Here is a 27,249-nt window from a genome sequence, read left to right on the forward strand (position 1 = left end):
AAGTACAGACAGATTCGGGACTGCAGCAAGGGCAGAGGAGGCCTGCAGGGGCTTTAAGTAAGAAAGTCTAGAACATTCAGTTACCGAGGAGAGTAGCTTGACAGGAGAGGCACTGGTCTCTCAGTCCCTGGAAGCCTGCTAGGATCCGTGAAGAACATGAAGAACAAGGAACAGCCTGGGATGTATTTTGATTGTGAATTTCTTTGCAATTGAGGGAATTGGCTCTAGAGCCTCATGTATGCTGAACCAGCACTTTCTGACTGAGCAGTGCCCCAAGCTGTGTAGGGGCGTTCCTGTGTTAAGAGAAGAGAGGACAGTTCTGACTGAATTAACTTTCTCTTCTGTTTCTTAATTTATGGCAAGCTCATTGTATCAGTTACATGAAGAAAATTTTAAAGACTTAAAATTACTGTTTGTGGGAGCTGGAGAGATGGCTCAGTGGTTAAGAGTACTGACTGCTCTTCCAGAGGTCCTGAGTTCTATTCCCAGCAACCACATGGTGGCTCACAACCATCTGAATTAGGATCTGATGCCCTCTTCTGGTGTGTCTGAAGACAGCAACAATGTACTCACATAAATAAAATAAATAAATAAATCTTAAAAAAAAGATTACAGTTTGTAATAGTTGTTAAAGTGAAAACACACCAATTCCTCAGCTTGGGTGGGCAATTAGGAACTTCAGTGACATTGAATTCTCGCAATACCAATAGCTTAGGTGTTTTATTCCAGTAGGAGAATAATAATCTCTGCATATAAAACATTTAAAATTTAAATACTGTATGTTGCTTGAATATCTTATAGGAGAAAGTATGACCTCTCATTCTTTTAATCTAGCCTGTATATTAAATTTTAGTTATAAAATCATTATTGCATGTGTATTTTCTTAGGTTTTAATAATACACATCTGCCATTTGTAATTGAAATTAACTAAGTGTATTTATATTAATTATAACAGCTGATTGGTGTTGAGCTGCTAAGTGTCCTGCACCGCCTGTTACTGACCTGGAACCCACCTGCTATCCATCTGCTGGTCACTGGAGTTGTGCAGCAGATTATCAGGGCTGCTCAGGACTATGGACAGGAAAAGAGAAGCGCTCTGAGTAAGTACTGGAAGCAGCAACCTTGTTTGTTCCCCAGGGTTTGGAATTGGTTCTTTTATGTGTATGGCTGTTTTGCCACATGCATGCCTGGGGCCCACAGAGACCAGAAGAGGGCATCCTGCTGCCCTATAAGAAGCAGGGCAGGTGGTTCTTTGTGAGCTCAAAGCCACCCAAATCTACATAGTGAGTTCCAGGCCAGCCAGAGCCAATGTAATGAGGCCCTATCTCCAGAGAAAAAGTAATAAAAGAGGAGACTAAATATTTATGACTGTATTCTGACATATCCCCAAATAAAACTACAGTTTTGATATTGAAATATTTTATCCTATGCTTATATATAGAAATAAGGAATTTCTTATGTTAATATGTATTAGTTAGCAAATATATATGTATATGTTCATGCATATATTGACTGAGAAAAATAATTATGAAATATATGGTATTTGTTTATGTTTTTAATATACTTAAGTAAATTTATATTAGTAAAATCTCATTCTTTTATTTTTTCAATCAATTTGCCAGTTACTTGTTACCTGTCAATGAGTATTTTTTTTTAATTTCTAATTTTCCACAATTATAAAGATAGTTGTGATAAACATCCTTAAAGATTCCTCATGTTTTTTAATGGCACATATGAGGACTGAGAATACATATTTCAATACCACTTTCATTAGATAATGCCAAATTGATGTCCACTGTGTCTTTATGAATTTATGATTCCATCAGCAACTTCTGCTAATCTAATCTCCATACATCAATTTGTATTGTCCTTGTACTGGTGAATATAACCATTTTGATATTCATTTTTAATTCAGGGAAAGTACTTTTTCATAGTTTTTATCTTTTCCTACTTAAATTGTATTTTCTTTTTAAATAAAATATTATTGCTGTGAAAACAGAGTAAGAAGGAAAAGTCTGCCACCTTGTTTTTGAAACCTTTTCACAGCCAGGCATCAAGGCTCATATCTAATCCCAGTCCTTAGACAGTGAGGGCAGGCTCGCTATGGAGAGCATTTCCAGCCTGGAATGTTTCTTATTTAAAGAATTGAGGATCTGCACTTAAAAGTTGTGTGTACGTTCACTCAGAAATCCTCCTGGGAGCAATGAGTCCTTTAAAACTGTTGCAATACTTTTCTTCATTTTTAGAACGTTTGATTTTGAAAGAATTTCAAACTTTAATAAGATGGTGGAGAATAGATTTGTGGACTTCAGTATTGTCCAGTATTGTCATAGATACTGCCTCCCACTCCAATGGACCCTCGTGAAATTAATATATCAATACTGTTCCTCATCTTAATTAGCTCTACTGAGCCATTTGAGAATATGCCGACATCTTTGTGAGGTTTTACTACTGAATACTTCATAGGTATCCTAAGAACAGAGAAATTCCTTAAATACCCACAAAAGAATTGCCAAACTTAGGAATTTAGCATTGATGCAGTGTTATTGCTGTTCAAATGTAAATTTCAGAAGTTGTCCTAAGAATGCATTTTTCTCTGTGTTATGTTTCGATGGGACATTTCCCTAGCCTTTATCTTTTATAGTATTCCGAGTTTGGTTTTATTCTGTTTTGTTGTTTTCTGTGTGTAGCCCTGGCTGTTCAGGAACTCACATATACTAGGTTAGTCTGGAACTCCTCTCTCTGTCCGCACCCCCTTCCCCTACCCCCACCCTCACCCCACCCCCTGCAAATGCTAGGAAAAAAAATTGTTTATTTTGAGCTTTTGGACTAGCATCCACTTATTAGTAAGTGCATACCATGAACATTCTTTTGTGACTGGATTACCTCACTCAGGATGACACTTTCTAGTTCCATCCATTTGCCTAAGAATTTCATGAGTTCATTGTTTTTAATAGCTGAATAGTACTCCATTGTGTATATATACCACAGTTTCTGTATCCATTCCTCTGTTGATGGACATCTGTGTTCTTTCCAGCTTCTGGCTATTATAAATAAGGTAGCTATGAACATAGTGGAGCATGTCTCATTATTACATGTAGGAGCATCTTCTGGGTATATGCCCAGGAGTGGTATAGCTGGCTCCACAGGTAGTACTATGTCTAATTTTCTGAGGAATCGCCAAACTGATTTCCAGAGTGGTTTTACCAGCTTGCAATCCCACCAACAATGGACAAGTGTTCCTCTTTCCCCACATCCTCTCCAGCATCTGCTGTCCCCTGAGTTTTTCATCTTAGCCATTCTGACTGGTGTAAGGTGGAATCTCAGTGTTGTTTTGATTTGCATTTCTCTGATAACTAAGGATGCTGAACATTTCTTTAGGTGCTTTAGAGCCATTTGAGTTTCCTCAGTTGAGAATTCCCTGTTTAGCTCTGTACCCCATTTTTTAATAGTGTTATTTGACTCTCTGGAGACTAACTTATTGAGTTCATTGTATTCATTGGATATTAGCCCTCTATCTGATGTAGGGTTAATAAAGATGTTTTCCCAATTTGTTCTTTGCCGTTTTGTCCTATTGACTGTGTCCTTTGCCTTACAGAAGCTTTGCAGTTTTATGAGGTCCTATTTGATTCTTGTTCTTAGAATATAAGCCATGGTGTTCTGTTCAAGAACTTTTGCCCTGTGCCCGTGTGTTCAAGATTCTTCCACACTTTCTCCTTTATATGCTTCAGTGTTTCTGTTTTTATGTGTAGACCCTTGATCTTCTTGGACTTGGAGTTTTGTACAAGGAGATAAGAATGGGTTGATTTGCATGCAGATTTTTCTGCATGCAGATATCCAGTTGATCCAGCACCATTTGTTAAAAATGCTCTTTTTTCCACTGGATGTTTTTAGTTCCTTTGTCAAAAATCAAGTGACCATACATGTGTGGGTTCTTTTCTTAGTCTTCAATTCTATTCCATTGATCTTCCTGCCTGTCTGCATACTAATACCAAACAGTTTTTTTTTTTTAAATCAATATCACTCTGTAGTAGAGCTTGAGGTCAGGGATGGGGATTCTCCCAAAATATCTTTTGTTGTGGAGAATAGTTTTTGCCATCCTGGGTTTTTTGTAATTCCAGATGAATTTGAGAATTGCTCTTTCTAGATCTATGAAGAATTGATTTGGAATTTTGATGGAGATTGAATCTGTAGATTGCTTTTGGCAAGATGGCCATTTTTACTATATTGATCCTGCCAGTCCATGAACATGGGAGATCTTTCCATCTTCTGAGACTTTCTTCAATTTCTTTATTCAGAGGCTTAAATTTCTTGTCCTATAGACCCTTCACTTGCTTCGTCAGGGTCACACCTAGATATGAAATATTATTTGGGACTATTATGAAGGGTGTCATTTTCTTAATTTCTTTCTCATCTTGTTTATCCTTTGAGTAGAAGAAGGCTACTGATTTGCTTGAGTTAAATTTATATCCAGCCACTTTGCTGAAGTTTTGTTACCAGCTTTAGGAGTTCTCTGGTAGAAGTCTTGGGGTCGCTTAAGTATACTATCATATCATCTGCAAATAGTGATATTTTAACTTCTTCCTTTCAAATTTGTATACCTTTGACCTCTTTTTGCTGCCTGGTTGCTCTGGCTAGGACTTCAAATACTATATTGAATAGATAAGGAGAGAGTGGGCAGCCTTGTCTGGTCCCCGATTTTAGTGGGATTGACTCAAGTTTCTCTCCATTTAGTTTGATGTTGGCTACCGGTTTGCAGTATATTGCTTTCACTATGTTTAGGTATGGGCCTGGATTCCTGATCTCTCCAAGACTTTTATCATGAAGGGATGCCAAATTTTGTCAAAAGCTTTTTCAGCATCTAACAAAATGGCCATGTGTTTTTTTTCCTTAAGTTTGTTTATGTATTGAATTACATTGATGGATTTCTCTCTATTGAACCATCCCTACACACCTTAATCATGGTGATTGTTGCTTCCTGTTATTTTTGATGTTATTTTTATGTTTGTGTGGGTATCTTCTTTTGGGTTTGTTGGAAGAAGATTACTTTCTTGCGTTTTCTAGGGTGTAGTTTCCTTCCTTGTTTTGGCATTTTTCATCAATTATCCTTTGTAGGGCTGAATTTGTGGACAGATATTGTGCAAATTTGGTTTTATCATGGAATATTTTGGTTTCTCCATCTATGATGATTGAGAGTTTTGCTGGTATAGTAGCCTGGGCTGGCATTTGTGTTCTCTTAGGGTCTGTATGAGGTTTTCCCAGGATCTTCTAGCTTTCATTGTCTCTGATGAGAAGTCTGGTGTAATTCTGATAGGTCTGTCTTTATATGTTACTTGCTCTTTTTCTCTTACTGCTTTTAATATTCTTTCTTTGTTTAGTGAATTTGGTGTTTTGATTATTATGTAATGGGAGGACTTTCTGTTCTAGTTCAGTCTGTTTGGACTTCTGAAGGCTTCTTCTATGTTCACGGGCATCTCTTTTTCTAGGTTAGGGAAGTTTTCTTCTACAATTTTGTTGAAGATAGTTACTGGGCCTTTAAGATGTAAATCCTTGCTCTCATCTATATCTATAATCCTTCGGTTTGGTCTTGTCATTGTGTCCTGGAGTTCCTGGATGTTTTGAGTTAGCAGCTTTATGCATTTTGCACTTTCTTTGACTGTTGAGTCAATGTTTTCTATGGTTTTCTCTTCAGCACCTGAGGTTCTTTATTCTATCTCTTGTATTCTGTTTTTGATGCTTGCATCTATGACTCCTGGATTCTTTCCAAGGTTTTCTATCTCCAGAGATGTCTCACTTTGTGATTTCTTTATTGTTTCTACTTCTACTTTTAGATCCTTGAATGGTTTTGTTCAGTTCCTTCACTTGATTGTTTGTGTTTTCCTGTAATTGTTTAAGGGATTTTTGTGTTTCCTCTTTAAGGGCTTTTACTTGTTGACCAATGTTCTCCAGTATTTCTTTAAGGGAGTTTTTTAAGTCTTTCTTGAAGTCCTCCATCAGCATCATGAGATACGATTTTAAATCCAACTCTTGCTTTTCTGGTGTGTTGGGGTATATGGGACTTGCTGTGGTGGAAGAACTGAGTTCTGATGTTGCCGTGTGGCCTTGGTTTCTGTTAGTAGGATTCTTGTGCTTGCCTTTCGCCATCTGGTGCTAGTTGGTATTCTTGTCTCTGGCTGGAGTTTGTTACTCCTGTGGGCCTGTAAGCCTGTGTCCTTACTCCTCTGTGCTCAAATGTGAAAGCAATGCTAGGAGACCTTTCTCTCCTGGTGGGCTATGCACAGAAGGCTGTGGAGTCTCCTGGCTCCCTGGTGCAAATGGTGGTAGGAAGACTTCTGTCCCAGCTGGTCCACTGATCACAGAAGTCTGTGGAATCTCCCGGCTCCCTGGTGCAAATGGTGGCGGGAAGACTTCCGCCCCAGATGCTCCACTGATCTTAGGCCCTGTGTGCTCCTAACTGAGCCCCTCCAGAGAGAAGGTGGATATCTCACCTCTGTGCTCAAAAGTGACAGCCTGCTGGAAGATCACTTCCTCCGGGCAGGCTTTGCCAGCTTGATATAAAATTAACTCAAGCAAATTAGTAGCCTTCCTCTACTCAAAGAATAAACAAGCTGAGAAAGAAATTAGGGGAATGACACCCTTCACAATAGTCACAAATAATATTACATACCTTGATCTGACTCTAACCAAGCAAGTAAAAGATCTGTATGACAAGAACTTTAAGCCTCTAAAGAAAGAAATTGAAGATCTCAGAAGATGGAAAGATCTACCATGCTCATGGATTGGCAGGGTTAATATAGTAAAAATTGACATCTTGCCAAAAGCAATCTACAGATTCAATTCAATTCCCATCAAATCCCAAATCAATTTTTCATAGATCTAGAAAGATCAATTCTCAAATTTATCCAGAATAACAAGAAACCCAGGATAGCAAAAACTATTCTCCACAAGAAAAGATCTCCTGGGAGAATCACCATCCCTGACCTCAAGCTCTTCTATAGAGCAATAGTGATAAAAAAAAAACTGTATGGTATTTGTACAGAGTCAGGAAGGAAGATGAATGGAATAGATCATAAATGAACTCACATACCTACGGTCATATGATCCTTGACAAAGGAGCTAAAACCATCCAGTGTTAAAAAGACAGCATTTTTAACAAATGGTGCTGGATTGACTGGAAGTCAACATATAGAAAAATGCAAATTGAACTATTCTTATCTCCTTGTACAAAGCTCAAGTCCAAGTGGATTAAGGACCTTCACATAAAACCAGATACCCTGAAGCTTATAGAGGAGAAAATGGGGAAGAGCCTTGAACATGTGGGCACAGGGGAAAATTTCCTGAATAGAACACCAATGACTTATGCCCTAAGAACAAGAATCAACAAATGGGACCTCATAAAACTGCAAAGCCTCTACAAGGCAAAGGACACTGTCAATAGGACAAAATGGCAACCAACAGACTGGGAAAAGATATTTACCAATCCTGCATCCAATAGAGGGCTAATATCCGAGGTATATAAAGAACTCAAGACGTTAGACTCCAGAAAGACAAATAACCCTATTTTAAAATTGGATACCGAGCTAAACAGAGAATTCTCAACTGAGGAAACTTGAATGGCTGTGAAGCACCTAAAGAAATGTTCAGCATCCTTAGTTATCAGGGAAATGGAAATCAAAACAACCCTGAGATTTCACCTCATCCCAGTCAGAATGGCTAAGATAAAAATCTCAGGGGACAGCGGATGCTGGCAAGGATATGGAGAAAGAGGAACACTTTTTCCATTGCTGGAGGGATTGCAAGCTGGTAAAACCACGCTGGAAATCACTTTGGCAGTTCTTCAGAAAATTAGACATAGCACTACCTGAGGACCCAGCTATACCACTCCTGGGCATATATCCAGAAGATGCTCCAACATGTAATAAGTACACATGTTCCATTATGTTCATAGCAGCCTTATTTATAATAGCTAGAAGCTGGAAAGAACACAGATATCCTTCAACAGAGGAATGAATACAGAAAATGTTGTATATCTAAACAGTGCAGTACTATTCAGCTATTTAAAAACAATGGATTCATGAAATTCTTAGGGAAATGAATGGAACTAGATAGTGTCATCCTGAGTGAGGCAACCCAATCACAAAAAAGACACTCATGGTTTGTAATCACTGATAAGTGGAAGTTAGCCCAGGAAGCTCAAAATAAAGAAATTACAAAGACCACAAGAAGCTCAAGAAAAAGAAAGGCCAAAGTGGGGGTGCTTTGGTATTTCTGAGAAAGGGAACAAAATACTCACAGGAGCAATTATGGAGACAAAGAGTGCAACAGAGACTGAAGGAAAGACCACCCAGACACTGTTCTACCTGGCGGTTCATCCTATAAAGTCACCAAATCCCAACACTATTATGGATGGCAAGAAGTACTGAAAGGAGGCTGTTATGGTTGTCTCCACAGAGGCCCTTCCAGAGCCTTACAGATACAGGGGCAAATGCTACAGCCAACCACTGGACTGAGTGTGGGGTCCCCAATGTAGGAGTTGGAGTGAGGACTGGAGGAGCTGAAGTGGTTTGCAGCCTCATGAGAAGAATGATAATGTCTACCAACCAGACATCCCGTAACTCCTAGAGATTAAGCCATCAACCAAGGTGTACACATGGTTCTAGCCAAAAATGAGGCAGAGGAACTCCTTGTTGGGCATCAGAGGGAGGAGATGTCCTTGGTCCTATGAGGCTCCATAGATTACCCAGTGTGAGGAAATTGAGGTTGAAGGGGGTAGGTGGCAGTGGGCTGGGTAGAAGGGCATATTCTTGGAGGCAGGGAGTGAGAGGATGGGTTGGGGTTTTCTGGGAACAGGGAAACTGGGAAAGCATATAACATTTGAAATGTAAATGAAGAATATATTCAATAAAAAATGAAAAGAAGACCCCTACTCCACAAAAAAAAAAAAAGAGTTTGGATGTTTTAAAGGGATTGAACTTTTAATATGTAAAGACTGTCAGACTTTTAAAGTTATTTAGGTCTTGGGGATGAATTAAAAAGTAAAGGTTGAGGTTTAATAGTGATGTATTTGTGTGTCAAGTTGACAAAGGATCAATTGTACTGCCTGTTTTGTGTGTCAACTTGACACAGTTTGGAGTTATCACAGAGAGAGGAGCTTCAGTTGAAGAAATGCCTGCAGGGGATCCAGCTGTGGGACATTTTCTCAATTAGTGATGAACTGGGGAGGGCCCCTTGTGGGTGGTGCCCTTCCTTGACTGGTAGTCTTGGGTTCTATAAGACAGCAGGCTGAGCAAGCCAGGGGAAGCAAGCCAGTAAGAAACATCCCTCCATGGCCTCTGCATCAGCTCCTGCTTCCTGACCTGCTTGAGTTACAGTCCTGACTTCCTTTGGTGATAAACAGCAGCATGGAAGTGTAAGCTGAATAAACCCTTTCTTTCCTAACTTGCTTCTTGTTCATGGTATTTGTGCAGGAATAGAAACCCTGACTAAGACACTATGGAAGGCAAAGCAATATATGCATATCGTTAGCAAAGAACAGTGAGGCAGAGCAAATCTCAATGCCCAGTGCTCAGTGCTCCTCTCCATCGCTCTATGGGTCATATTTATACTCCATCATGGGTCCTTTCACGTGTCTGCTTTAGCAAGATATCCTTGCACCTGTGTGCCTCAGGAAACATCATTTGACCAAACTGGCTTTCTAAATAAACCGGAGGTTTCCACTTCACATCACCATAGAGTCTGGGAACTCTATAAACAGAGCGAATCTTCTGTGTCTCCCATTCTGTAGCCTTCAGTCACCAGCTAAACAGAGACTCAATTCTTCCCTCTCCTATGAAGGGAGTGATTTCTAATAGATTCTATATACAAAGTTAGTTCTTGGAACACTAAGATTTAGTCCCTGTGTACAAACCCTGCCTTGAGTTCTGATGGACACTAGGCATTTTGCTGTTTGTTGAGCCCATGTCTGGAGCCATGTTGGTACTTCCGTGCCCTTCCTGGTTTAAACTCCCTTTGACCTTACAGACTCTTTTAACTCTTCTTTGGTAATCCCAGTATTCTGGAGCCTGAGGAGATGGGTTATGAGTTCTAGGCTAGTCTGGGCTTTATAATAGTTCTACTCCAGCCTTGCTATATAGAAACCCTGTCTCAAAAAAAAAAAAGCTAAACATTTAACAACAAAAGAAAATTTGTGTGTCCATAATGATATTAAACAAATACAGTAGCATTGGGGAATCAATCACAAGCTCTTTAGGGGAAAAGATCAGTTAATGAGTGTTTAAGAGGAAGAGAGCTACAAGTAGAAAATAACCAGTTAAGAGTCACTGTGGGAAAAACTGAGTCAAGTGGAAATCAGCAGCACACTTGGAAACAGTGAGTAAGGATTACTGGATGACAGGATGTGAAGAGACAGCAGCCATCACCACTACTGAATGCCCCTTTGGCCTCGCCAAGGTGACACACCTGTCAGGTGACTCTTGATGTGACATACTAGGCTATGCTGGGGCAGGGGAACTTTAAACCTGAAAATGAGGAAAAGACAACATAGCACCTTTGTACATTCTGGAAATGTGAGGTACATTCTGGAAAAAGATTTGCCTAGATTTTTTTAACTGTCTGTATCCTGAGAAACAAGGAAAAAAGAAAAGGACTGAAGATAAGAAAGAAGGCAGAGACCTAGAGACTACATTTGGTAGGTTCTCCTTGATTGGGTTTTAGATTTGGAAAATAAAAACAACTTCCCCAGGGATAAATCAGGAAATCTGAATTTTGGTAATGGTATAAAATTTATTGTCATTCCCAGAGTGGATAATTGGTATAAAGTTTTGGTTTGAGGTGTTATTTTCATTTTTTGGACAAGGTCTCATGTAACCCAGAGTGACCTTGAATTCCTTATGTAGCTATATACCTTATGTAGATCTTCCTGATCCTGCTTTTGCCCCCAGATGCTGGGATTACAGGATGTGCCACTGTGCCTGTCACTGTGTGAAGTATAAGACAACCTCAGTTATCTGTCATGTGCTCTAGGGAACAGAAAGGGATGAAGGAAATATGACAGAGGGGGCCAGTGAATAGGACACGGTGTTTCAAATTAAGAGTGAAGACCATTAAAGTATCAAAAATATTTCTACAACTAAAGCCACAAGTCTAGCTGGGTGTGGTCAACTTGACACAAGCTAGAATCCTGTGTGAAGAGGAAACCTTAAATGAGGAAGGGCCTCCATCACTCTGGCTGGTGGGCATGTCAGCAGGACGTGTTTTTTGTTTTTTTTTTTTTCCTATCAGCTGTAGGAGTTCTCTGGTGGAGTTTTGTATCACCTCATTAGTCATTAGGGAAATGCAAATCAACAGAACCCTGAGATTTCACCTCATACAAGTCAGAATGGCTAAGGTTAAAAACTCAGGAGACAGCACGTGTTGGCGAGGATGTGGAGAAAGAGGAACACTCCTCCACTGCTTGTGGATTGTAAGATGGTACAACAAACTCTGGAAATCAGTTTGGCAGCTCCTCCGAAAACTAGGCATGACACTTCCGGAGGACCTGGTTATACCACTCCTGGGTATATACCCAGAGGATTCCCGAGCATGCAGCAAGGACACATGCTCCACTATGTTCATAGCAGCCTTATAGCCAGAAGCTGGAAAGAACCTAGATGTCCCTTCAGTGGAGGAATGGATACAGAAAATGTGGTGTATTTACACAATCGAATACTACTCAGCAATTAAAAACAACGAATTCATGAAATTCTTGGGCAAATGGTTGGAACTGGAAAATATCATCTTAAGTGAGGTAAGCCAATCACAAAAGAATACACATGGAATGCAATCACTGATAAGTGGATATTAATTAGCCCAAAAGCTGTGAATACTGCAGATATAGCATAACAAACTATTTCCATGAAGAAGTAAGGAGAGGGCCCTGATCCTGGAAAGGCTTGATCCAGCATTTTATGGGAGTACCAGGATAGAGAAAAAGGAAGGGGATGATTGGAGAATGGGTGGAGAGAAGAGGACTTATGGGACATATGGGGAGGGGAGAAATGGGAAAGGGGAAAGCATTTGGAATGTAAACAAAGAATATAGAATATTAATAAAAAGTCAATTTACATTAATCTTAAAAAAAGAAGCTAGACTGGCTGATCCCTTTGTGACATGTACAGCAGCATACCCTGAAGGAATAAAGATGTTAAGGCACAATGGAAAAAGAGTTATATGTCAAAGCTTCTCTTGGGGAGCTCATGAGGAGAACCAGCCCATATCGTAGGACCAAGGCACATAGGAACACAATGAGGAAATGGCTCAACATTTATATGATTCCTATCAATACGTCTCCTGGATTGTAATTTTATTATTGAGGGAGGACTCCATGGGGGTAACAGTTGGATTATGTTCAGCATAGTGTGCTATGCAAAAGAAAGGTTCTTAAAAGTGTTTGGGTGGTGATAATGACTTCAATGTCAACAATGAACCTGTCCCCAAAAGCCAATGAGTGTGTAACCATAAGTTTAAATACTATAGCTATCTTTCTCAGCAACTGACAGGACAATAAGACAAAACTTCAGTGAAGAATAAATGATCTATATCACATAATTAATCTTTAGCATTTACAGAATACCTCATGGACATTAGCTTTTTCAAAATACTGTGTTAAAGATATACATTCTTATCAAGTTCACGTTGTGAATTCACAATGGAGAATATTTTGGTTCTCAAATATTAAATGTTCACTGAAGGGAGGAATATCACCATGGGTTTTTTGACCTTATCAGAATCAAGTTAGAAATTAACAGTAATAATTTATTCTAAACAAGACTGGCATGTTAATCCCAGTGCTCTGGAGACAGAGGCAAGTGCATCTCTTGAGGCCAGCGTGTTGTACAAGTGAATCCAGGACAGTCGGGGCTGTTACACAAAGAAACCATGTCTCAACAGAACAAAGCAAAGCAAAGCAAAACAAAACAAAACAAAACAAAAAGATATTCTAAAACAAAACACAAAAATGTTCAAATAGTTAGTAATTTAATAACCTGCTCCTAAATAATACACATATGAAAATGAATCCATTAAGGACACTGGAGACATTGTACAGTGAGCAACAGAGATGCACTTACCCTAGGGTGTGAGACAATTAAGAAGGCACCTGGAGGGAACAGGAAGCTCTACTTCCCTGCTCCCTTCAGGAGGACTCAAAGTCATGGACATAAGGATTCAGTGAAAGATGTCTTAACAAGAGAAGCAAACTTAACCAAAGAAGGAAAAACAATTCAATGCACAAACTAGGAGGGAAAAGGGTTTTTTTATTTATTTATAATGTATTCAGTATTCTGATTACATGTATACCTGCAGACCAGAGAAGGCACCAGCTGTCATTCTAGATGGTTATGAACCACCATGTGGTTGTTGGTAATTGAACTTAGGACCCCTGGAAGAGCAGCCAGTGCTATTAACCTCTGAGCAATCTCTCCAGTACTTAGAGGGAAACTATTTTTCCCAGAAGTAAAAATACTTTATTATAAACATTTTCAGAATATAAACTGATTTTGCGTGAGTCTCTGAAAATTTTCAAACTGTATGTCAGAAAAAATTATTATGTTATTTCACTTTCCAACCCAGAAAATATATTGCAAGTTAGATCTAAAAAAGGGAAATCTAAGTTGCTTCATACAGAAAGCCAATGAGCATAAAAATATGTGACTCAAAACTAAAAGAAACCCAACCAAGAAATAGATTCCACAAAAGCCATCAGTCAATCCTCCAATTTTAAATAAATGATCTCCCAAGGGAAAATAATTCCACTACCACCGCAATTTGGTCAATTTTTAACAGAGCCACTCTGTTAAAGGGAAATTCTACCATATGTAAGAAAAATTATTAATCTTTTAGAAAATACAAAAGTAATCTCCATGTGGGAAGCAAGCCCACTAAGTACTTCATTCTTACTCTGTCAGAAGTTGTAACCTATGTCCACGCATGCAAGTGAGATGAATATGAATGCAAATGAAAGCAAGCTCTTGACTGGTATTTCACTTGAGCCTGAGGAGATCTAGAGATCTTCAAAATCCAAGGAGAGACTGGTCCCAAAGCATCTACTCCTCTGTCCTTGGTTTCCTTCCTATGCTTACGGTCCTCTTTCTTAGATGATACATCTCATTTTTATTTCTCTTTTTGAGTCTTAAGATTTTCTGTACCATCTTGTAAGGTTTCTGTTTCTGCCTTTGTTTTCTTTCTTTGGATGCTCCTATGTTTGATTAAATCTATTTCCTCAGAACTCCATTTTGTCTCGTGTTTGGGCAGTTCTTCCTGCCTTTCTCTGCCCTCTTTTACATGTCTTTTCCTCTTCTGGTGCATTTGTCTATGACTGACTTGAGGGTCGATGGTAGTGTGACCTGAGCAGAGATGCTTGTGAACTACAGATTCTACACTATATGAGCCACAATTGTATTCTTGCTAACTAAGGTTCAAGGTGATTGGTTTTTCTGTGAAGCCATCCCTGGTAAACCGACAGTAGCACAGAGAGTTTAGTCTTATCTTGTCATGAGCTGGTAACCACTGAGGTACCCAGTCTTCTGTCTGTGAACTACTGCATGATCTTGGGTGGGAATGTTTGGTTCCAGACGGGAGTCTTTGATCAAACATTTTATATCTGGGCCAGGAATCAAACTCTTCTCTGTACCCACAGCTTTCCAAATACTCCCCTCTCATCCTTCTGAAACAAATCTTTGGTTCTAAGCCTCTGGCTTTCTGTACTTTAATATAATCTTCAAGTTTTATAATCTTCAATCTTTCAGGAACTTTTCTATGAGGCTACATCAGGGCAGAGAGGGTCTGTGATTGGACAAGATAAAAGGGGGCAGAGCAAGGAATATTAGAGGAGAAGAATGGACCTGTGTGGTGAGGCCCTATGTAGGTCGGAGCACCAACATGGAATCACATGTTAGATTATCTAAAGGTTAGAAATTAGGATAAAACTTGTAGTATAATTAATTGGCTCTGTTATTACTGGATTGGCATCTTGTAATAGTGTTTCTAATATCTATATATCTTGGCAGAGTAATTAATCAAAAGAGTCCTGTTCTACCTGGTAATTTGGGTATTGAGAGCTGGTGACCCGGGGTATGTGTGGGATTTGCATGGAATTGAGAGGAACTCATAGGACCCTACTGGGACAATGATGTTGTAACCACCAGTACCAATACCAGAGTGGGACTGTGGCCTGCTGGTGCAGGACAGTTGGGGAGAGCACCTCCTCAGAGAGCTTGCAGGGCAAATGTTTTTATTATTTCCAGCAACAACCTTGGTTAAGAATATAGCCCAGGGCTTGATTAGCATGCAGAAGACCCTGAGTTTGACCTCTACAAGTTTGAGGGTAACCTGGTATACATAGCAAGCTCCTGGCCAGATCCCATCTCAAAACAAATGAACAAACAAAACAATGACAACAAAAAACAAAACAAAATATAAATTAGATGAAAGAGAAATCTCAGCAATCGCGGGATGCAGAGCTTTCTTAAATAGTATCCTTAAAATCATGAAGCCTAGATGTAGTCTTAAAGCTGGCTTAGTGGATAAAGTGGTTGCTATGCAAGCATGAGGACCAGAGTTCAACTCCCACATCACACATAAAAGCCAGTGTAGGGTGGGGGTGTTGGAGGGGAGAGAGTGTCGGGTAGAGGGGCATATACATGGAGGCAGAGGGTGGGACGAGGTTTGGGAATCTTTGGAGAGGGGTCTTTTGGGAGGGGGGAAAGTGGGAAAGGTTTTACCATTGGCAATGTAAATGAAGAAGATACTCAATAAAAAAAAAATGAAAAAAAAATGGTCTATTACTCTAGCACTGGGAAAATGGAAGGAGTCAAGTATATCCCAGGAGCTCACTGATCAGTCTGAACATTAGTGAGCTCCAGGCTCAGGGAGAGACCTTCTCTCAAAAATTAGAGGAGGGCACCTACTTGGGCCTTTAGCTTCCATAGGCACACACACACAATTGCATGCCCCTGCACTTATTCAACACACACACAAAGAAGAAACACAAGTTAATATTTTTACAAAGGCACTGCAACCAGGGGAGGTGGTAGGTTAACTGCAGATCCTCACCTCTTCCTTGGCTCTTCAAAAACCAATCCCTCAGTCTTACCCCCAGCTCTGTAGCAACCATCTGTTGCAGCCTCCCTCTACCCCTCCACTGACTCCATCTCCAGTTGATCATACAGATCTTCTCCTCCTAAGTTCCCTCTCCTCCAGTTCATTGCTTTATTCCAGTCCCCAACTCGCAACAGGCATTCCCTGGAACATGTAGGTTACTCTGGCTAATGCAGATCCTCACTTCTGCCTACAAATCTTCAAGTCCATGTCTCCCAGTTTCATCTCCATACTTTAAAAACCCATACTCCAGGTAGGCAGTGATGGCTCACACCATTAATCCCAGTCCTCAAGATCAGAGTTCGAGGCTAGCCTGGTCTAAAGGGTGAGTTCCAGGACAGTCAGGGCTACACAGACAAAAACACTCTCTCAAAAAACCACAAAAAACCCCAACCAAACAAAGAAAAAACTGCAAGAAATAGATAATATTCTCAATACCTACAACGTACCAAAGTTCAATCCAGATCAGATAAGTAATTTAAACAGACCTATAACACGTAATGAAATAGAAGCAGTAATTAAAAAGATCTCCAGCTAAAAGAAGCCCAGGACTTAATCTTTTAGTGCACAATTCTAAGAGAGTTTTAAAAAAGAGTTAATGCCAAAACTCCTCAAATTATTCCACAAAACAGAAATAGAAGGAACAGTGCCCAATTCATTTTACAAGGCCACATTTATCCTGATATACAAGCCACATAAATACGTAAAATACAAAGAGAATTACAGTTCATTTCCGTTATATACATGCATGCAAAAATATTCAATGGAAACCAAATTCAAGAATGAACCAACATCAAAATGATCATCCACCACAATCAAGCAGGCATCATCCCAGAGATACAGGGATGGTTCAACATAAAAAAAAAAATCTGTCAATGAGCAGTGCCATGGTGACGCATTACTTTCATCACAGTACTTGGGAGGCAGAGGTAGGCAGATTTCTGAGTTCCAGGCCAGCCCGGTCTACAGAGTGAGTTCCAGGCCAGTAGGGAAATACAGAAAACAAAACCTGTCATGGAAAGAAAAATCTGTCAAGGTAATCCACCATAGAAATAAACTGAGGCAAAATGACATGATAATCTCATCAGATGCAGGAAATGTCTTTTTGGTAAAATCCACCACCTTTCATGATAAAAGTCTCTGAGAGAATAGGAATACAAGGGACAGAGCTCAGCATAATAAAGGCAGCAAGCCCATAGCCAGTGTCAACTTAAATAGAGGAAAACTCAAAGAATTCCACAAAAATCAGGAACAAGAAAAGGTTGTCCATACCTAGTCAATATAGTGCTTGGAGTCTTAATGGAGCAATAAGACAACTAAAGGAGATCAAGGGGTACAAACTGAGAGGAAAGAAGTCAAAGTATCTTTACTTGCAGAGGATATGATAGTATATGCCAGTGACCCTAAAAATTCCACCAGAAAGCTCTACAGATGATAAACATTTTCAGCACACTAGCTAGGTACAAAAGTAACTCACTTTTTAAAAAAAGCCTATTAGCCTTACCATAAACAAACAACAGAGGGACATTACATGAAGAACATGGAGTTGGGTGGGTAGAGAGGTTGGGAGGACCTAGGAGGAGTTGTGTGTGTGTAGGGGGGGTGGGGAATACTAGAATCCAAATATGTGGTATGAAAATAAAAATTTTAAATAAAACAATTAAACATAATGATGGGATGTGACCTAATCAACACAGGATTTAAATGCTATTTTAGTTGTCTACCAAGTGAAATGAAAACACCTGTCTATACAAGATTGACACAGTAATTTCACAGTTTTACTGAAATTCCCCAAATGAAAAACCGCCCAGCATTCAGACAACCACTGGACTGAGCACAGGGTCCCCAATGGAGGATCTAGAGAAAGGACCCATGGAGCTGAAGGAGCTTGTGGCCCCATAGGAGGATAAATATCATACTAAGTGAGGTAATCATACTAAGTGAGAGAATATCATACTAAGTGAGGTAACCCAGACTCAAAAGGTGAATCATGGTATGCACTCACTAATAAGTGGATATTAACCTAGAAAACTGGAATACCCAAAACATAATCCACACATCAAATGAGGTACAAGAAGAAAGGAGGAGTGGCCCCTGGTTCTGGAAAGACTCAGTGAAACAGTATTCGGCAAAACCAGAACGGGGAAGTGGGAAGGGGTGGGTGGGAGGACAGGGGAAGAGAAAGGGGCTTACGGGACTTTCAGGGAGTTGGGGGGCTAGAAAAGGGAAATCATTTGAAATGTAAATAAATTATATCGAATAAAAAAAATAATATGAACCAACCAGTTTTCCCAGAGCTCCCAGGTCTAAACCACCAACCATAGAGTACACATGGGGGGGGGGGCATGGCTCCAGCTACATGTGTTGCAGAGGATGGCCTTGTTGGACATCAAAGGGAGGAGAGGTCCTTGGTCCTGAGAAGGCTCAAAGCCCCAGTGTAAGGGAATGCAAAGACAGGGAAGCAGGAATGGGTGGGTTGTTGAGCAGGGGAGGGAGAATGGGATAGGGTGTTTTCAGAGGGGAAACCAGGAAAGGGGACAACATTTGAAATATAAAAAAAGAAATTATCTAATTAAAACAAAACAAAACAAAAAGACAAGTATTTGGGGGAGGGGCAGTCAAGGAGAGTTTGAATAGTTTTCATCAGATACTTGAGGGTATTCTTTGCTGCTACACCAAAACTTGACAAGTAATATTTACTTAAAGGTTAAATAATATGGAATCTGTATCAGCTAATGCACTTAGTGAACTTTGTTCCATTATGAGGATAGGGAGGGCAGGATAAGTGAGGGCTGGGAGTCTGAATATGGTGAGGGAATATTATCTACACAGATGGAAATGCCCTCTAGAAACTCATTATTTTTTACAACTAGAATACTATTACTAAACAGTAAAAGTTAAGAATGTAAAAAAAAAATTATTGGGATGAGTCAGGTGGTGGTGGCAATGCATTCGTTTAGCCCTACCACTCAGAAGGTAAAGGAAGGTGGATCTCTTGAGCTTTCTGAGTTTGAGGCCAGCCTGGTCTACGGAGTTAGCTCCAGGATAGCCAGATACACACACACACACACACACACACACACACACAAATACACACACTAAAATCTCTGTTTGGAAAAACAAAAACAACAACAAAAATTGGGTTTATAGATAGAAATGTGTGTCATTGTGGTGTTAGTTTTACAGATTTGTTCTTATGTCAACATTGAACAGTGTGCACATGAAGCAAACGCATCTACTATATGTCAGTTACACCTTAATAATAGGAATTGACAGACCTCTAGAGGTGAAACTCAGCATTCCACACAATAAGAGCCATCTCTGTTTAATAGAGACAGTGGCCATTAAGAGACAAATCCCAGGGAATTCCTGTTAGAAAAGTCTTGTAGAGAGTTCTTTATTACCAACACAGGACTTCCTTAGAAATCTCCATGTTCTGTCTCATGAATATGCATGAGCATGGGGAAAATCCATAGTTCACAGCGTCAGCATAATTAACACGGTAGATGAAGTCAAGAGGGTTAAGAGTCTCACTTCGGCGTCTGCCATCTTTGCTCCTGGATGGACCAGAGAGGCAACACCACGTACACGGAGATATGCCGAGTTTAACATTGCTTGGGACATAGCCCACCAGGCTTCTGCATGTCCTCAGGGCCTGGGCAGCTCTGCGATCCATCTGTGTGCCAGCCCTGTCCTGGGTCGTTTGCCCTGCAGAGTGATCTGCACTAGGAAATGCTTCCTGCAGCATCTGCCATCTTTGCTCCTGGAGGGACCAGACAGGCAATGCCAGGTACACAGAGACAACTTAAATATAACATTGTGTGGGAAAAGACACACCAGGGCTCCAACAGCACCAAGAGTAGGGCAGCCCATCAGCAATCTGTGCCAGTGGAAACAGTCATCCAGTGGTGCCGAAATAGTCTTATAGGCTCACAGGAGGTTCAAGCACCAGCCAGTGACAATAGGACTAACTAACACCAGAGATAACCAGATGGCACAAAAAACTCCACCAGAGAACTCCTACAGCTGATAAACAACTTCATCAAACTGGCTGGTTATAAAATCAATTCAAGTAAGTCAATAGACTTCCTATATTCAAAGGATAAGCATGCTGAGAAAGAAACTAGGGAAATGACACCCTTCACAATACCCACAACATTATAAAGTATCTTGGTATGACTCTACCAAACAAACGAAAGATCTATATGACAGAAACTTCAGGTATGTGAAGAAAGAAATCAAATAAGACCTCAGAAAATAGAAAAATCTTCCATGCTCGTGGATTGGCAGAATTAATATAGTAAAAATGGCTATCTTGCCAAAAATAACGTACTGATTCAATGCAATCCCCATCAAAATCCCAACTCAGTTCTTCATAGAGTTAGAAAGAGCAATCCTCAAATTCATGGAATAACAAAAAAACGAGGATAGCTAAAACTATTCTCAACAGTAAAAATCTCTTCTGTGGGAATCAGTATCCCTGACCTCAAGCAGTACTACAGAGCAATCGTGTTAAAAACTTCATGGTATTGGTATAGTGACAGGCAGGTAGACCAATGGAATAGAACTGAAGACCCGGACATGAACCCACACACCTATGGTCACTTGATCTTTGACAAAGGAGCTAAAACCATCCAGTGGAAAAATATAGCCTTTTCAACAAATGTTGCTGGTCCAACTGGAGGTCAGCATGCAGAAGAATGCAAATCGAAAATTCTTATCTCCTTGTACTAAGCTCAACTCCAAATTGATCAAGTACCTCCACATAAAACCAGACACACCTAAACTAATAGAAAAGAAATTGGGGAAGAGCCTTGAGCACATGGGTACAGGGGAAAATTTCCTGAACACACCACCAACAGCTTATGCTCTAAGATCAAGAATTGACAAATGGGACCTCATAAAACTACAAAGTTTCTGTAAAGCAAGAACAGTCTCAAAAGGACAAAATGGCAACCAACAAATTGGGAAAAGATCTTCACCAACCCTACATCGACAGAGGGCTAATATCCAATATATACAAAGAACTCAAGAAGTTAGACTCCAGAGAGCCAAACAACTCTATTAAAAATGGGGTACAGAGCTAATCCAAGAATTTTCACCTGAAGAACTTTGAATGGCTGAGAAGCAGCTTAAGAAATGTTAAACATCATCAGTCATTAGGGTAATGCAAATCAAAACAACCCTGAGATTTCACCTCATACCAGTCAGAATGGCTAAGATTAAAAACGCAGGAGACAGCAGGTATTGGTGAGAATGTGGAGAAAGAGGAACACTCCTCCACTGCTGGTGGGATTGCAAGCTGATACAACCACTCTGGAAATCAGTCTGGCAATTTCTAAGAAAACTGGACAGGACACTTCCTGAGGACCCTGCTATACCACTCCTGGGCATATACCCAGATTCCCCGGCATGCAATAAGGACACATGCTCCACTGTGTTCATAGCAGCCTTATTTATAATAGCCAGAAGCTGGAAAGAACCCAGATGTCCCTCAATGGAGGAATGGATACAAAAAAATTGGTATATTTACACGATGGAATACTACTCAGCAATTAAAAAGAATGAATTCATGAAATTCTTAGGCAAATGGTTGGAAATGAAAAATATCATCCTAAGTGAGGTAACTCATTCACAAAAGAACACAAATGGAATGCAGTCACTGATAAGTGGATATTAGCCCAGGAGCTCTGAATACCCAATACATAACTCACATATCAAATGATTCCCAAGAAGGAAGAAGAGGGCCCTGGTCTTGGAAAGGCTTGATGCAGCATTGTAGGGGATTACCAGTACAGAATAATGGGAGGAGGGTGGTTGGGGGATGGGCAGAGGTAAGAGGGCTTATTGTACTTATGCGGAGGGGGAAACTGGGAAAGGGGAAATCATACAATGAATCTAGAAGAAAAAAAAAAAAACAGTTTCACCTAGGCTACTACCTTAGTTTTAAAGACTCACCAATAAACACTTAAGTATGTTGTATAATCTATCAACCCAAGGTAGTTTTATGTGTTAAAAATGACAGTAAGGCTGGAGAGATGGCCCAGCGATTAAGAGCACAGACTGCTCTTCCAGAGGTCATGAGTTCAATGCCCAGCAACCATATCATGGCTCACAGACATCTGTAAGAAGATCTGATTCCCTCTTCTGGGGAAGACAGTTACAATGTATTCATATACATAAGATAAATAATCTTTAAAATAAATAAATGATACTAAATGATATTATAATAAGTGCTCCTGTATGATGTAATGTTTATCATGATTAGTGACTTTATAATTAATCATTGGGGTAGCAAATCTCAGCTTTTAATTATAGATGAGGTTAGCTTATGTTCAACTCTTTTTGGATTAAGAAATTTTTAATGATGTATTTATCTTATATATGTGAGTACACTGTTGCTGTCTTCAGACACACCAGAAGACGGCATTGAATCCCATTATAGATGGTTGTAAGCCACCATATGGTTGCTAGAAATTGAACTCTGGACCTCTGGAAGAGCAGTTAGTACTTTTAACCGCTGAGCCATCTCTCCAGCCCAGATTAAGAATTTTCAAGAGCCTATAGCCCAGTGGTTCTAAACTTACATATCCTAAGACCACTGAAAAACACCAATATTTACTATATAAATTGAAAGAGGAATTACAAACCTTTTCTGATAGAATTGAAGATTTACATGAAAAATATTTCTGTTAGAATATGTGGAGTCCATTGAGGTTAAGAGATATTAAGGATTAGTGATTGTTGCTTCCTGTTATTTTTGATGTTATTTTTTATGTTTGTGTGCATATCTTCATTTGGGTTTGTTGGAAGAAGATTACTTTCTTGCTTTTTCTAGGGTGTAGTTTCCCTCTGTGTGTTGGCATTTGTGTTTCAATCTATTATCCGTTGTAGGGCTGGATTTGTGGACAGATACTGTGTAAATTTGGTTTTATCATGGAATATCTTGTTTTCTTCATCTAAGACAGAAACCTGTGGACACCCTGTTTCCCCTCCCCCTTAACTCTCACCTCCTCTCATCATATGCACCTGTGATTCAGTTACGATTATAGGCCACATTTCACTTTCCTCCTTAGGTTTGAGTATAATATTCTTAGTACCAGTTTTCAAGCTTCTTTCTTTCATTTTTTTTAAATAAAAAATGTTATAAGAACACATTCAATTTAAAAAGATAAAACAATATATTCTTCATTTACATTGCAAATGCTAGAACCTTTCTCGGTTTCTCCTGTCCCAGAAAATCCCCAACCCCTTCACCCACCCCCTGCCTCCAAGTATATGCCCCTCCACCCTCTACTCCTAGCTTACAACACCCCTCGATTTCTCTATATTGGAGCATCTATTGAGCCTTCACAGGACCAGGACCTCTCTTCCCACTGATGCCGGACAAGGCATTCTTCTGCTACACTTTTGGCTCTAACCATGTGTACCACTTGATTGTTTAGTCCCTGGGAGACCTGGGGTGTCTGGGTGGCCAACATCATTGTTCTTCCCATAGGGCTACAAACCCCTTCATCTCCTCCAGTTCTCCCCTCCAAGTCCTCCATTGAAGACCCCATGCCCAGACCAATGGTTGGCTGCTAGCATCTGCCTCTGTATCTGTAAGGCTCTGGCAGATCCCCTCTGGAGACAACCATAGCAGGCTCCTTTTAGCATACACTTCTTGTCGACCATAATAGTGCAGGGGTTTGGTTCCTGTTTATAGGATGAATGCCCAGGTAGGGCATTCTCTGGGTGGCCTTTCCTTCAGTTTCTGTCCCACACTTTGTCTCCATTATTGCTCCTGTGAGTATTTGGTTCCCCTTCTCAGAGGAATCAAAACACCCCTACTTCAGTTCTTTTTTTTTCTTTTATTAATTGAATATATTCTTTATTTACATTTCAAATGTTATAGTCCTTGCAGGTTTCCCCCTTCCCCATTTCTCCCCTCCCGGAAACTCCCAATCCCTGCTCTTACCCCCTGCCTCCCAGAATATGCTCCTCCACCCAACCCACTCCCACAACCCCCAATTGATTTCCCCACACTGGGGTCTCTATTGAGCCTTCACAGGACCAAGGACCTCTCCTCCCACTGATGCCAAACAAGGCATTCCTCTGCCACTATTTTAGCAGGAACCATGTGCACCCCTTAGTTGATGGCTTAGTCCCTGGGAGCCCTGAGGCATCTGGATGGCTGACATCATCGTTCTTCCCATGGGGTTGTTAACCCCTTCAGCTCCTCCAGTCTACCCTTCAACTCCTCCATTGTGAACCCCATGCTCAGTCCAATGGTTGGCTGCTAGTATTAGCCTCTGTATCTGTAAGGCTCTGGCAGGGCCCCTCCGAAAGGCAACCAGAGCAGGCTCCTTTCAGTATGCACTTGTCATCCATAGTACTTTTGGGGTTTGGTGTTTACCAGGTAGAACACTCTCTGGGTGGCCTTTCCTTCTATCCCTGCTCTACACTTTGTCTCCATTATTGCTCCTGTGAGTATTAGGTTCCTTTTCTCAGACGAACCAAAGCACCCCCACTTCAGTTCTCGTTCTTCTTGAGCTTCCTGTGGTCTGTGAATTGTAACTTGTTTATTTTGAGATTTTTGGACTAACATCAACTTATCAGTGAGTGCATACTATGTGTACATACTTTTGTGATTGGGTTACCTCACTCAGGATGACACTTTCTATTTCCATCCATTTGCCTAAGAATTTCATAAATTCCTTGTTTTTAATAGCTGAATAGTACTCCATTCTGTAGACATTTTCTGTGTCCATTACTCTGTTGAAGGACATCTGGGTTCTTTCCAGCTTCTGGCTATTATAAATAGGCTGCTATGAACAGAGTGAAGCATGTGTTCTTATTATATGTTGGAACATGTTCTGGGTATATGCCCAGGAGTAGTATATCTGGGTCTTCAGGTAGTACTATGTCTAACTTTTGATGAACTACCAAATTGATTTCCAGAGTGCTTTTACCAGTTTGCAATTCCACCAGCAATGGAGGAGTGTTCCTCTTTCTCCACATCATCTCCAGCATCTTCTGTCCCCTGACAGCTAACATCAGAGATAACTAAATTGCAAAAGTTAAATGGAACATCATTACCAACAGAAACCAAGGCAATATGGCACCATCAGAACCCAGTTCTCCCACAACAGCAAATCCTGAATACTGCAACACATCAGAAAAGCAAGAGCTGGGTTTAAAATCTATCCCAGCCCATGGGACAGTCACCAGAGTCCTGGATCCACCTAGGGGAATGGCAAGAGAGAAGACAGACACAAAAGAACTAGAGAGCAAGTCTGAATCTGATCAAGCTGTCAATCTTTAATTTTCACACAAGGCATTATAAAGGCAAGCAAGCAGGTGTGGGGAGGGGTGAAGGGGGAAAGTCATTGTATTTGAGGAACAACCTCAGGAGGCTAGCATCATATCTCAGGAACAGTTTCTCAGAATTGTCTCTCAGGGTCTCAGCTAAGATTTGGCAGGTGCAGTAGGAACTTGGCATCATATTTTGATCATGAGGAGGTGAGGTGGAAAGGAGTTGCTATGGTAACAACCACAGGTGAGCTTCATTTGTTTGAGCCCACTCGGGTGAGCTCTGTACCTACTAACCATCTAGCTTACTTGGCTAATCTTTAAACTGGTCCATTTCCTGCTAAAAGCAGCCTAGAGAAAGCAAGCTGGAAATGGCTGAGAGTAGGGGTTTTTTGAGATCCCTGTGAGAATAGCTCCTGGCAAAAATCACATCTCATGATGCTGATAGAGGACTTCAAGGCCATAAATAAGTCCCTTAAAAATATAGGAGAATATGGGTCAACAGGTAGAAGGCCCTAAGAAGAAACACAAAAATACTTTCACACTTCTTTCAATCCATGTCTTCAAAGGTGAACTTTTCCCTCCAGGATAATGACAATTGCAACATGTTAGCATGCCCTAAAAGACCTGGCTCTTGCTAACTCCTCTCAAAGACACCCTGCAATACCCTCTACCTGCAATCATCCTCCATGCCAAGGATACACAACTAGTTATTTTAAACTTCTTTCATCAGTTCCAATACTGTTCTGTTTGGGACAGGAAGCTGGGACTCCTTACTGGCTATTATTCAAAGACCTTCCAGCTTCTGTCTATGAGTGGACTATTCTGGTAACACTGAAAAGTATTCCCAAAAAATGGTATTAAATTCCACTATAAACGTGTTTACTAGCAGAGCACAGATTAAAAGCGTAAAGCATGCCTGTGAACTCTGCACTGGGAAGGCTTTGGGCAGAGACTGCATAAGTTAAAGTCCAGCCTGGGCTATATAGTCAGCTCCTGGTCAGCCTGGGCTACATAGTGAAACCCTGTCTCAAACAGAAATAAGTGTGTGATGGCACAGGCCTGTGATCCCAGCACTCAGGAGACAGATGCATGAGGACTACAAGTTACAGGCCAACCTAAGTGTCACAGGGAATTCCCAGATAGTGAAGCCCTACTTTAAAAAATAGTTTTATTCCTATTACCCTGGATTGTTTTGCCATGTTTTCCCACCTCATCTGTTGAAACCAACAGCTGTTTTCATGCCTGGGAGCCCAACACAGCCAGTACAGAGAAGACATTTCCTAAGTGTTATCTAAGTGAATGAACTCACCAGGGAGGTCCAAGTTAATAAAATCTTTTCTCTTGTATCACCCATGGAGAAACTTAGCACATTCATTACACAAAATAATGAATCAGTGATGCAACCAAGTAGCTTGGAAATAGAAAGACTGCTCATAGGAATTTTTATTTCCCTCCCAGAGTCCATCAAATTAATTATGAGCACATATTTGATGTGGGGGCAGAGAACATGCAGGGGGATACCACTAACTGAAACACACTCATTTTTATTAGACTGTAGTTTTATTGCAAGGTAGGTTTTCTTTCCCCCACACTAGGCTGATATCTGCACTGTCCAATCCAGTAGGCGCTACCTATAGATGGCTATTGAAGTTTCAGTCCATTAAAATGAAATAGAATTTGTCATTCTATTCTTCTGTAGCCACATCTCAAGTGCCCCAAAGCCATACCTGTCTGGTGGCTGTGACGCTGCACAGTACAGACACAGACATCGTTAGCAGCACTGTCTACACAATTACAAAGATGTCCTCAGAAAGCCTGACT

The 27,249-nt window shown here is 40.4% G+C and overlaps 1 protein-coding gene and 1 pseudogene across 1 annotated transcript in view; one reads left to right on the forward strand and one right to left on the reverse strand.

The window, feature by feature from the left end:
* LOC127687999 (HEAT repeat-containing protein 5B-like) overlaps window positions 1–27,249 on the forward strand; it is a 257,762-nt gene that overhangs the window by 176,916 nt on the left and 53,597 nt on the right.
* Window positions 14,049–27,197, reverse strand: LOC127687750 (lysine-rich coiled-coil protein 1-like; annotated as a pseudogene).

The sequence above is a fragment of the Apodemus sylvaticus genome, chromosome 6, assembly GCF_947179515.1.
Source record: "Apodemus sylvaticus chromosome 6, mApoSyl1.1, whole genome shotgun sequence".
NCBI classification, from domain to species: domain Eukaryota; kingdom Metazoa; phylum Chordata; class Mammalia; order Rodentia; family Muridae; genus Apodemus; species Apodemus sylvaticus.